Genomic DNA, 11,877 nt, shown 5'->3' with positions numbered 1-11,877 from the left:
GAGCAAAGATACATTTTGATACGTTTGAAAAGTTGGGCGAGTATGGTGTTTATAATTTGTGTATGCTTCCCCAGCGGACTGCCCTGGATCTGGTCCCGCCTTTTGAGAGGGAAGTGTTTGAGGCATGGGCTAGACTGCGGCCGTTTGTTGTGGCGGCCCCTTGCTCCTTGTGGCAGCTAGGGCAAATGCTTTTACGTTTTAATCCTGACATGCTCTCTGATCCTCCTGAGAGGAGGGAGAGCATGTTCCGCGGGTCTTTTGAAAGGGCAGGTATAAAACGGGTTGGGCAGTTGTTAGATTTTGAAGGTGGGGTCGATGTGGAGTCTATCAGGGGTAAGTTTAGAGGGGCGGGTCTTAGGTTTAGGAGGACCGAAGTGGTGAGGAAGGTGAGTGATATACGGGCTTGTATCTTGAGAAGGTGGGGCACACTATGAGAGTGTACCGCCAGTTCAGGATGCATATGAGGGAGGGATTGACGGTGAGTCACCCCTTAATTTCGTTTGGGTTAAGGGGGAGGGGTTGATGTGATTGGCAGAGACGCCGACTCGTGCTCTATATCGTTTGCTGTTGACCCAGGTAGTTAGGCGCCCCACTGCCGAACATAGGTGGTCACAAGTATCCCCTGAGCAAGATACTGCATCCATTTGGGCTGATGTTTATACCCCAGGTTAGTAATTTTGCCTTTAAATTGCGACATCGACTCATTTTTACATGTTGTATGTTGCACAGTATTCAGCCCGACAGGTTTAGTCGAGACTGTCCAGTGTGCGGAGGAGTTCCAGAAGATTTGCTCCACCTCACGTTCCGGTGTCCGGTGCTTCTGGACCCGGCTGCAGGACCTCCTCGTCAGGAGATTGGGACTGAGACTCCCATCGCCGGCGGTTGATGTGGAGGACATTGGACGAGCCCTGGTTTCTGCTTTTCGGGCCCATCTGTCGGGATGTCCAGAGAGCTGATTCGGCTGGCGGAATCAACTGGGAGGCTCTTCATCTCTGCCTGTCCTTCGGGAGATATGCTGTGTACCTGGTGCGCAACATACACTTCTATGACGCCAGAACTGCTGACCACTGGGCTGTCTTTGTGAGACTTTTGGCAGCCCATATCCGCCATCTCCATGCTGTCAGAGAGCACGAGTTCGTGAAGACTTTTATTCAACGTAATGATTTATTTTCTTTGGATGCATCTGGCCTCCCCCAGCTGAACATTTGAGGACTTCCCGCCCTCTGGTGGTTTGCCCTCAAACCTCGGCAAATTTCCCCTGTCATTATTATGACATTGGTTTTGGTTACTTTGATGTTTCTTTTAATTTGTGCCTAGTTGTTGGTGGTATGTTTTTTGTGGTTTTGTAAATTAGTGTGTTATTTCTGTGTTGTATTTTATAAGAAAAAAAGAAAAGAAAAAAAGAACGCCCAATCTCGTAAGCTAAGCAGGGTCGGGCCTTGTTAGTACTTGGATGGGAGACCGCCTTGGGATGGACCAGGGAGGGGGATGGGTGAGGATCTGGTTCCACACCTTATCCCTGAAGCGGCGGAGATGGTACTGAAGTCAGGCCAGACTCCTAAGTCTCAGCGCTCGAGGGCGGGCGCCGCATTGGCAGCCACTGTCTAGGAGTAGTGACAGGTCCAGATCACTGACCGGGAGGGTTGGGTCGAAACGTGTCGATGAGCTCTGTGAGCCCCAGCCTGGTAGTGATCGGCGGTCAGGGCTGCAGGGTGAAAGTCCCCTTTCATGCGGCGCTGCCCGTTCTGAGTCTGCCACTGTTGATGCCACAACTGTTCCTATGGGCTTTATTCCCCAAGGGAATGAGGTTGCTCCGTCGAAGATGAATAGGAAGTGTAAACGGTAGTCTGGTGTCAGGATGATGGGTCAGCTCCTTGTTTTTTTCTCCTTCCTAATGCGATCTTTCTTGTCTCTATTAATGCTCGGAGCTTGAGGAGAGGGGTCAAGATGCACAGTGTGTTTCACAACACCACCTGGGATGTGCGGTGTATCCAGGGGACGTGGTGGGAGGCGGAGCATCTTCGCATGGTGGAGGCTATGGCTGTTGGTGATTTGTACTGTGTTTTGGGCTCTGTAAACTCCCGTGGTGTGGCTGTTCTAGTCAAGCCGGGTGTTTTCGGCGTGTCTTCTCCAGTGCATGCGGACCCACGTGGCCGCTTTATTGTGATTTGATTTTCAGCGTGGCTCCACTAAATTCCGCCTTATTAATATTTATGCGCCTAATGAGGAGACGGAGAGGAAAACCTTCTTCAGTTCAGTTTTTCCTTATGTTACTGATTTCCTCTATTTTGATTGGTGACTTTAATGTAGCTTTGTCAAAAATCGATCTCTGTCCGAACAACACATTTAGGAATGATGTTAGTAGAGGTTATTTAATTGATGCTGCAGTGGCTGCTGATCTGTCTGAAGTCTGGAGAGGTCTCAACCCCCTAAAAAGTGACTATTCCCGGCGTCAGGTGGTGTGGGGGGTCCTCCTCCAGTTTTGGATTGATCTGTGTTTTGTTTCGAGTGCTTTGTGGAAATATATTAGTGGCAGCTCCTATGCACGTGTGGGCTGCAGTGATCACTCCCTTTTCTCTGTCAACCTTGACTTCCTGGGTGGTAAGAGGAATGGGGGGGTCTGGGTTTTTAATAATATGCTGCTTGCCGACCCCACCTTTGTAAATTAAATGGAGCACCTTTTTGATTGTCTTGATGGTGAAATGGAAGTATGTGATTCTTTGATTGATTGGTGGGAACAGGCAAAGGCTAGAATTAGAAAGCTGTGCCTCCATTATAGTAAGCAGAGGAGGTGGGAGGAGTCCATCAGGGAGCGTACTGTCCGGAGCCACCTCCAGGAACTTGCTGCCACCTCTGGTGTAGGTCCGGTAGATCCAGAGTATTTGGAGCTGCAGGAGGAGCTCAGGAATATACAGCTTAGTCGGGCTAGGGGGGCGGCACTTAGATCCAAGGCCCAGTATGCGGTGGAGGGGGAGCACTCCACTGCTTTCTTCTTTGGTTTGGAGAAGTCCAGGCAGGGCAAGTTATATTTGGATAGCGTGTTGGATGAGTCAGGTAGATTACATAGTGAATTGGATAAGGTTTTGGATATTGTAGGTAGTTTTTATTCCGATTTATTTGATAGTGGAAGGATTAATGGGGTAAGCTGTAGTCAGGCACTAGGTGCGCTTGATGTGTCTCTTAGCTCTAGTGACGCTGATAGCTGTGACGAGCCTATTTCCTTGGCAGAGGTCTTTGCAGCAATTACGGGTCTCAATGCCAGTAGGAGTCCAGGAGAGGATGGATTGAGTGCGGAGTTTTATTGTGTTTCGCTCACAAGGTTAGCCCCGACTCTCCATACTCTTTTTCGCGATATTGAGAGAGAGGGTCGGGTTTCGGACTCTCTCTCTCTCTCTCTGTGTGTGTTGGAGAGGCTAGGTTTGGACTGTATAGGTGCGATTCAAATAGAGTATCTCTTTTTGCCCTCGGGGTGTCGGTCAGAACACAATGCAACAGTGGAGCGAAGATGTGGATTGGCAGCTTTAATCCCGGAACATCAGCAAGAGGCGGTTAGAGTAGTTGCACTTTAGTGTACAGGCATACAGGCATGGGCTGCTATGATGCAGGCACTGTGGCTAACTATGGATGCTTGTAATCCTGAAGTCCGGTGTATGCACGGTCTGATGATCTATGTGTGTGTGAATGTGTGTATGGTTCTGCAATAAACAGAAAGACAACACAGCGTATGAGTGTAAATACTTGACTCCTAATAAACACAAATACAGTATTGCATTACTTAACAGCACACATTGATTGGCTAAATAACTGGGTGCAACATTACTAATTTTATATGAACACGCACTATGTTAGCTGTGCACATGAATGGCTATAAACACACACAAAGTTGTACAACATACTAAACATGAGCTAATTACTCAAAAGTATGACGCACGTAACTAATCACTAAACATTATTGTGGCCGACTACGGCCGTGGACGTCGCGTAATGGCGCCGCGCAGTGAGAGCATAATGTCCCAAACTGACGGCAGACATTACGTGCAAAGTGGGACAAAACATGCAAATAAGCACACAAAACTTTAGTGAACTTCTCTAATAATGTCTAACACACAGAAGAGGACACATTTATGTAGTTAAATGGTGTTTAAGACACTTAATTAGTTACATAGCGAACTTCAAAGAGGTACTCAACGAGCTGTCAATCAAATCGGCGTCGGAGCTTAATAAGGCACACAAGATACACGGTAGTGCGACAAATAAACACGGTACACATAAACTAAAACACTACTTAGTGTACTCACTTTTGGTCAAAGACGCACACGATCACCACAGCTCGCAACACATTCTGTCATGGCGGCGTCCAACTGCACAATAACCGCTGCGCAACAAGTAATGGACCCAGAATGCAATGCGCGAATCACAGAAGTAAATATAATGACGGCACTCTATTCTTAACGTGGAATATGGAAAATATACGAATATAATAATGTTGACTATTCATATTTGGAACCTTTTTAACACGGAGTATTGTGACTCTGATTTTTAAGAAGGGTGATAAGCGGTGCCTGGCCAATTACAGACCAATAAGTCTTCTTAATACGGATTATAAAATACTGGCGAAAGTATTGGCGCATAGATTGAAAAGTGTTGTTGTGGAGTAAATCTTTTCCTCCGCGTGTTTGTTTTCTTTCGGGTAGTGAGAATGTTGGTTATCTGAATACAGGCTGGAGATCGATGACATGTCTGACACAATACTCTCCTTAAAGTGTTTGTTGAAGGAGATGCATGTCTCTGGTGGGATTCATGTTTCAGTTGATTTCAGAAAAGCATTTGATAGGGTCGAGCATTGTTTTCTTTACCGTGTTTTGGAGAAACGTGGCTTTAAAAATGGCTTTGTAAACTGGATTAAGCTTTTGTATTCCAGTGCGGTTAGCCGTGTAAAGTGTAATGGACTCCTGTCGGATAGCTTCCCTTTGCGGAGGTCGGTAAGGCAGGGGTGTCCTTTGAGCGCACTCCTCTATAGTATAGTGGCCGAGCCTTTGGCCGCTATGCTCAAGAGGGACAGGGCTGTGCATGGAATCGTGAGTCCATCTGGTAGGGAATATACGATTTTTCAATATGCGGATGATACCAATTTGGTTTTGCGAGACGTGGGGAGCCTCAATGTGGCTCTCCACATCCTAAATGTCTATTGCCTTGCCTCAGGAGCAAAGATACATTTTGATACGTTTGAAAAGTTGGGCGAGTATGGTGTTTATAATTTGTGTATGCTTCCCCAGCGGACTGCCCTGGATCTGGTCCCGCCTTTTGAGAGGGAAGTGTTTGAGGCATGGGCTAGACTGCGGCCGTTTGTTGTGGCGGCCCCTTGCTCCTTGTGGCAGCTAGGGCAAATGCTTTTACGTTTTAATCCTGACATGCTCTCTGATCCTCCTGAGAGGAGGGAGAGCATGTTCCGCGGGTCTTTTGAAAGGGCAGGTATAAAACGGGTTGGGCAGTTGTTAGATTTTGAAGGTGGGGTCGATGTGGAGTCTATCAGGGGTAAGTTTAGAGGGGCGGGTCTTAGGTTTAGGAGGACCGAAGTGGTGAGGAAGGTGAGTGATATACGGGCTTGTATCTTGAGAAGGTGGGGCACACTATGAGAGTGTACCGCCAGTTCAGGATGCATATGAGGGAGGGATTGACGGTGAGTCACCCCTTAATTTCGTTTGGGTTAAGGGGGAGGGGTTGATGTGATTGGCAGAGACGCCGACTCGTGCTCTATATCGTTTGCTGTTGACCCAGGTAGTTAGGCGCCCCACTGCCGAACATAGGTGGTCACAAGTATCCCCTGAGCAAGATACTGCATCCATTTGGGCTGATGTTTATACCCCAGGTTAGTAATTTTGCCTTTAAATTGCGACATCGACTCATTTTTACATGTTGTATGTTGCACAGTATTCAGCCCGACAGGTTTAGTCGAGACTGTCCAGTGTGCGGAGGAGTTCCAGAAGATTTGCTCCACCTCACGTTCCGGTGTCCGGTGCTTCTGGACCCGGCTGCAGGACCTCCTCGTCAGGAGATTGGGACTGAGACTCCCATCGCCGGCGGTTGATGTGGAGGACATTGGACGAGCCCTGGTTTCTGCTTTTCGGGCCCATCTGTCGGGATGTCCAGAGAGCTGATTCGGCTGGCGGAATCAACTGGGAGGCTCTTCATCTCTGCCTGTCCTTCGGGAGATATGCTGTGTACCTGGTGCGCAACATACACTTCTATGACGCCAGAACTGCTGACCACTGGGCTGTCTTTGTGAGACTTTTGGCAGCCCATATCCGCCATCTCCATGCTGTCAGAGAGCACGAGTTCGTGAAGACTTTTATTCAACGTAATGATTTATTTTCTTTGGATGCATCTGGACTCCCCCAGCTGAACATTTGAGGACTTCCCGCCCTCTGGTGGTTTGCCCCCAAACCTCTGTGAATTTCCCCTGTCATTATTATAACATTTAGTTTTGGTTACCTTTGATGTTTTTTAAATTGTGCCTAGTTTGACAATGGTATGTTTTTGGTGGGATTGAAAATGAGTGTATTATTTCTGTGTTGAATTTTTATAATAAAAAAATAAAAGAACGCCCGATCTCGGAAGCTAAGCAGGGTCGGTCCTGGTTAGTACTTGGATGGGAGACCGCCTGGGAATACCGGGTGCTCTAAGCTTTTTTTTGCACCTCCATCGCAAACGTAAACTTTTACAAAAACACCTCAAGTACACTCGCAACTTGCTAGCAGACAGATGCACGTTTAAACTGACAGGATGAGAGCTGAAAATGCTGTCCAAATATTTTTTTCCGCCCCAATTTGGGACGAGTGTACCCTTTAAAAGAGTCAATTGTGAGCTTTTTCTTGGCTTACGGCCATACTACCCTGAGAACGTCTGATCTCGGAAGCTAAGCAGGCTCAGGCCTGGTTAGTACTTGGATGGGAGACCGCCTGGGAATACTAGGTGCTGTAAGCTTTTTGTTGCACCTCCATCGCAAACGTAAACCTTTACAAAAATACCTCAAGTACACTCGCAACTTGCTCGCAGACAGACGCATGGTAAAACTGACAGGATGAGAGCTGAAAAACCTGTCAAAATGTTTTTTCCGCCCCAATTTGGGACGAGTGTAACCTTTAAAAGAGTCAACTGTGTGCTTTATTTTCAGCTTACGGCCATACTACCCTGACAACGCCTGATTTCGCCTGATCTCGGAAGCTAAGCAGGGTTGGGCCTGGTTAGTACTTGGATGGGAGACCGCCTGGGAATACCGGGTGCCGTAAGCTTTTTTTTGCACCTCCGTCGCAAAAGTAAACTTTCACAAAATACCTCAAGTTCACAAGATACTTGCTCGCAGACAGACGCACGGTAAAACTGACAGGATGAGAGCTGAAAATGCTGTCAAAATGTTTTTTCCGCCCCAATTTGGGACGAGTGTAACCTTTAAAAGAGTCAACTGTGAGCTTTTTCTTGGCTTACGGCCATACTACCCTGAGAACGCCCGATCTCGTCAGATCTCGGAAGCTAAGCAGGGTCGGGCCTGGTTAGTACTTGGATGGCAGACTGCCTGGGAATACCAGGTGCTGTAAGCTTTTTTTTGGACCTCCATCGCAAACGTAAACTTTTACAAAAACACCTCAAGTACACTCGCAACTTGCTAGCAGACAGACGCACGTTTAAACTGACAGGATGAGAGCTGAAAATGCTGTCCAAATATTTTTTTCTGCCCCAATTTGGGACGAGTGTAACCTTTAAAAGAGCCAATTGTGAGCTTTTTCTTGGCTTACGGCCATACTACCCTGAGAACGTCTGATCTCGGAAGCTAAGCAGGCTCAGGCCTGCTTAGTACTTGGATGGGAGACCCCCTGGGAATACCAGGTGCTGTAAGCTTTTTTTTAAACCTCCATCGCAAACGTAAACTTTTACAAAAATACCTCAAATTCACAAGATACTTGCTAGCAGACAGACGCACGGTAAAACTGACAGGATGAGAGCTGAAAATGCTGTCAAAATGTTTTTTCCGCCCCAATTTGGGACGAGTGTAACCTTTAAAAGAGTTGTAAGCTTTTCTTTGCACCTCCATCGCAAACGTAAACTTTTACAAAAATACCTCAAGTACACTCGCAACTTGCTAGCAGACAGACACACGTTTAAACTGAAAGGATGAGAGCTGAAATCTGTCAAAAAAAAAATTCCGCCCCAATTTGGGACGAGTATAACCTTTAAAAGAGTCAACTGTGGGCTTTTTCTAGGTTTACGGCCATACTACCCTGAGAACGCCCGATCTCGTCCGATCTCGGAAGCTAAGCAGGGTCGGGCCTGGTTAGTACTTGGATGGGAGACCGCCTGGGAATACCAGGTGCTGTAAGCTTTTTTTTTTTTTTTTTTGCACCTCCGTCGCAAAAGTAAACTTTCACAAAATAATTCCAGTTTGCTAGCTACTTGCTAGCAGACAGCCACACGCTAAACTGACAGGATGAGAGCTGAAAATGCTGTCAAAATGCTTTTTCCACCCCAATCTGGGACGAGTGTAATCTTTAAAAGAGTCAACTGTGGGCTTTTTCTCGGCTTATGGCCATACTACCCTGAGAACGCCCGATCTCGTCCGATCTCGGAAGCTAAGCAGGGTCGGGCCTGGTTAGTACTTGGATGGGAGACCGCCTGGGAATACCAGGTGCTGTAAGCTTTTTTTTGCACCTCCATCGCAAACGTTAACTTTTACAAAAATACCTCAAGTACACTCGCAACTTGCGAGCAGACAGACGCAGGGTAAAACTGACAGGATGAGAGCTGAAAATGCTGTCAAAATGTTTTTTCCGCCCCAATTTGGGACGAGTGTAACCTTTAAAAGAGTCAACTGTGAGCTTTTTATCGGCTTACAGCCATACTACCCTGAGAACGCCCGATCTCGTCCGATCTCGGAAGCTAAGCAGGTTCGGGCCTGGTTAGTACTTGGGTGGGAGACTGCCTGGGAATACCAGGTGCTGTAAGCTTTTTTTTGCACCTCCATCGCAAAAGTAAACTTTCACAAAATACCTCAAGTTCACAAGATACTTGCATGGAGACAGACGCATGGTAAAACTGACAGGATGAGAGCTGAAAATGCTGTCAAAATGTTTTTTCCGCCCCAATTTGGGACGAGTGTAACCTTTAAAAGAGTCAACTGTGTGCTTTATTTTCAGTTTACGGCCATACTACCCTGAGAACGCCTGATCTCGGAAGCTAAGCAGGGTCGGGCCTGGTTAGTACTTGGATGGGAGAGCGCCTGGGAATACCAGGTGCTGTAAGCTTTTTTTTGCACCTCCATCGCAAAAGTAAACTTTCACAAAATACCTCAAGTTCACAAGATACTTGCTACTAGCAGACAGACGCACGGTAAAACTGAAAGGATGAGAGCTGAAAATGCTGTCAAAATGTTTTTTCCGCCCCAATTTGGGACGAGTGTAACCTTTAAAAGAGTCAACTGTGAAATTTTTCTCGGCTTACGGCCATACTACCCTGAGAACGCCCGATCTCGTTGGATCTCGGAAGCTAAGCAGGGTCGGGCCTGGTTAGTACTTGGGTGGGAGACTGCCTGGGAATACCAGGTGCTGTAAGCTTTTTTTTTTTTTTTTTTTGCACCTCCATCGCAAACGTAAACTTTTACAAAAATACCTCTAGTCCACTCGCAACTTGCGAGCAGACAGACGCACGGTAAAACTGACAGGATGAGAGCTGAAAATGCTGTCAAAAAGTTTTTTCCGCCCCAATTTGGGACGAGTGTAACCTTTAAAAGAGTCAACTGTGAGCTTTTTCTTGGCTTAAGGCCATACTACCCTGAGAACGCCCGATCTCGGAAGCTAAGCAGGGTCGGGCCTGGTTAGTACTTGGATGGGAGACCGCCTGGGAATACCACGTGCTGTAAGCTTTTTTTTGCACCTCCATCGCAAAAGTAAACTTTAACAAAATACCTCAAGTTCACAAGATACTTGCAAGCAGACAGACGCACGGTAAAACTGACAGGATGAGAGCTGAAAATGCTGTCAAAATGTTTTTTCCGCCCCAATTTGGGACGAGTGTAACCTTTAAAAGAGTCAACTGTGAGCTTTTTCTTGGCTTACGGCCATACTACCCTGAGAACGCCCGATCTCGTCCGATCTCGGAAGCTAAGCAGGGTCGGGCCTGGTTAGTACTTGGGTTGGAGACCGCCTGGGAATACCAGGTGCTGTAAGCTTTTTTTTGCACCTCCATCGCAAAAGTAAACTTTCACAAAATACCTCAAGTTCACAACATACTTGCTAGCAGACAGACGCACGGTAAAACTGACAGGATGAGAGCTGAAAATGCTGTCAAAATGTTTTTTCCGCCCCAATTTGGGACGAGTGTAACCTTTAAAAGAGTCAACTGTGAGCTTTTTCTCGGCTTACGGCCATACTACCCTGAGAACGCCCGATCTCGGAAGCTAAGCAGGGTCGGGCCTGGTTAGTACTTGGATGGGAGACCGCCTGGGAATACCAGGTGCTGTAAGCTTTTTTTTGCTCCTCCATCGCAAACGTAAACTTTTACACAAATACCTCAAGTACACTCGCAACTTGCTAGCAGACAGACGCAGTGTAAAACTGACAGGATGAGATCTGAAAATGCTGTCAAAATGTTTTTTCCCCCCCAATTTGGGACGAGTGTAACCTTTAAAAGAGTCAACTGTGAGCTTTTTCTCGGCTTACGGCCATACTACCCTGAGAACGCCCGATCTCGTCCGATCTCGGAAGCTAAGCAGGGTCGGGCCTGGTTAGTACTTGGATGGGAGACCGCCTGGGAATACCAGGTGCTGTAAGCTTTTTTTTTTTTTTTTTTGCACCTCCGTCGCAAAAGTAAACTTTCACAAAATAATTCCAGTTTGCTAGCTACTTGCTAGCAGACAGCCACACGCTAAACTGACAGGATGAGAGCTGAAAATGTTGTCAAAATGCTTTTTCCACCCAAAGTTGGGACGAGTGTAATCTTTAAAAGAGTCAACTGTGGGCTTTTTCTCGGCTTACGGCCATACTACCCTGAGAACGCCCGATCTCGTCCGATCTCGGAAGCTAAGCAGGGTCGGGCCTGGTTAGTACTTGAATGGGAGACCGCCTGGGAATACCAGGTGCTGTAAGCTTTTTTTTTGTTTGTTTTTTGCACCTCCGTCGCAAAAGTAAACTTTCACAAAATAATTCCAGTTTGCTAGCTACTTGCTAGCAGACAGCCACACGCTAAACTGACAGGATGAGAGCTGAAAATGCTGTCAAAATGCTTTCTCCACCCCAATCTGGGACGAGTGTAATCTTTAAAAGAGTCAACTGTGGGCTTTTTCTCGGTTTACGGCCATACTACCCTGAGAACGCCCGATCTCGGAAGCTAAGCAGGGTCGGGCCTGGTTAGTACTTGGATGGGAGACCGCCTGGGAATACCAGGTGCTGTAAGCTTTTTTTTTGTTTGTTTTTTGCACCTCCATCGCAAAAGTAAACTTTCACAAAATAATTCCAGTTTGCTAGCTACTTGCTAGCAGACAGCCACACGCTAAACTGACAGGATGAGAGCTGAAAATGCTGTCAAAATGCTTTTTCCACCCCAATCTGGGACGAGTGTAATCTTTAAAAGAGTCAACTGTGGGCTTTTTCTCGGCTTACGGCCATACTACCCTGAGAACGCCCAGGTGTGGTTGATTGGTCACAGCTGAGTTGATTGTTCCGTTTTGTGTCAGTGGAGCTGTGTGCTCCTTATTATGTGGTTTAGTGTTCTTTCTTTGTCTGTTTTTGAATTTGTTTTGTTTATTTGTGTTAGTTTTCAGATTCTACTCCTCCCAGCTTTCTTGGCTGTGGAGGAGGGTTTCTTTTTTCCCCCTGAGCGGTTTTGCTT

General features: G+C 46.8%; 9 non-coding genes and 6 pseudogenes across 9 annotated transcripts; all 15 read left to right on the top strand.

Annotated features, from left to right (window-relative positions):
* The first annotated feature begins 6,875 nt into the window (after window positions 1-6,875).
* On the top strand, window positions 6,876-6,984 carry LOC147184204 (5S ribosomal RNA; annotated as a pseudogene).
* A 189-nt stretch (window positions 6,985-7,173) lies between these two features.
* LOC147184203 (5S ribosomal RNA) lies at window positions 7,174-7,292 on the top strand. Its single transcript, XR_015092678.1, has one exon. It is a non-coding gene; the product is annotated as a 5S ribosomal RNA (ribosomal RNA).
* A 187-nt stretch (window positions 7,293-7,479) lies between these two features.
* Window positions 7,480-7,598, top strand: LOC147184202 (5S ribosomal RNA). Its single transcript, XR_015092324.1, has one exon. It is a non-coding gene; the product is annotated as a 5S ribosomal RNA (ribosomal RNA).
* Window positions 7,599-7,787: 189 nt separating this feature from the next.
* On the top strand, window positions 7,788-7,896 carry LOC147184201 (5S ribosomal RNA; annotated as a pseudogene).
* A 362-nt stretch (window positions 7,897-8,258) lies between these two features.
* LOC147184200 (5S ribosomal RNA) lies at window positions 8,259-8,377 on the top strand. The gene has a single exon (XR_015091560.1). It is a non-coding gene; the product is annotated as a 5S ribosomal RNA (ribosomal RNA).
* Window positions 8,378-8,573: 196 nt separating this feature from the next.
* On the top strand, window positions 8,574-8,692 carry LOC147184199 (5S ribosomal RNA). Its single transcript, XR_015091388.1, has one exon. It is a non-coding gene; the product is annotated as a 5S ribosomal RNA (ribosomal RNA).
* Window positions 8,693-8,880: 188 nt separating this feature from the next.
* Window positions 8,881-8,999, top strand: LOC147184198 (5S ribosomal RNA). The gene has a single exon (XR_015092283.1). It is a non-coding gene; the product is annotated as a 5S ribosomal RNA (ribosomal RNA).
* Window positions 9,000-9,187: 188 nt separating this feature from the next.
* On the top strand, window positions 9,188-9,296 carry LOC147184197 (5S ribosomal RNA; annotated as a pseudogene).
* A 190-nt stretch (window positions 9,297-9,486) lies between these two features.
* On the top strand, window positions 9,487-9,605 carry LOC147184196 (5S ribosomal RNA). The gene has a single exon (XR_015092249.1). It is a non-coding gene; the product is annotated as a 5S ribosomal RNA (ribosomal RNA).
* A 199-nt stretch (window positions 9,606-9,804) lies between these two features.
* On the top strand, window positions 9,805-9,913 carry LOC147184195 (5S ribosomal RNA; annotated as a pseudogene).
* Window positions 9,914-10,100: 187 nt separating this feature from the next.
* On the top strand, window positions 10,101-10,219 carry LOC147184194 (5S ribosomal RNA). Its single transcript, XR_015092129.1, has one exon. It is a non-coding gene; the product is annotated as a 5S ribosomal RNA (ribosomal RNA).
* Window positions 10,220-10,406: 187 nt separating this feature from the next.
* LOC147184193 (5S ribosomal RNA) lies at window positions 10,407-10,515 on the top strand (annotated as a pseudogene).
* Window positions 10,516-10,703: 188 nt separating this feature from the next.
* On the top strand, window positions 10,704-10,822 carry LOC147184192 (5S ribosomal RNA). Its single transcript, XR_015091139.1, has one exon. It is a non-coding gene; the product is annotated as a 5S ribosomal RNA (ribosomal RNA).
* Window positions 10,823-11,018: 196 nt separating this feature from the next.
* Window positions 11,019-11,137, top strand: LOC147184191 (5S ribosomal RNA). Its single transcript, XR_015091459.1, has one exon. It is a non-coding gene; the product is annotated as a 5S ribosomal RNA (ribosomal RNA).
* Window positions 11,138-11,335: 198 nt separating this feature from the next.
* Window positions 11,336-11,444, top strand: LOC147184190 (5S ribosomal RNA; annotated as a pseudogene).
* Window positions 11,445-11,877: the final 433 nt, after the last annotated feature.

Source organism: Leptonotus elevatus, chromosome 1 (genome assembly GCF_054856555.1).
Source record: "Leptonotus elevatus isolate MCC_2025b chromosome 1, RoL_Lele_1.0, whole genome shotgun sequence".
Classification (NCBI taxonomy): Eukaryota; Metazoa; Chordata; class Actinopteri; order Syngnathiformes; family Syngnathidae; genus Leptonotus; species Leptonotus elevatus.
The sequence above is the reverse complement of the archived record's forward strand: the minus strand, read 5'-3'. Positions and strand labels throughout refer to the sequence as shown.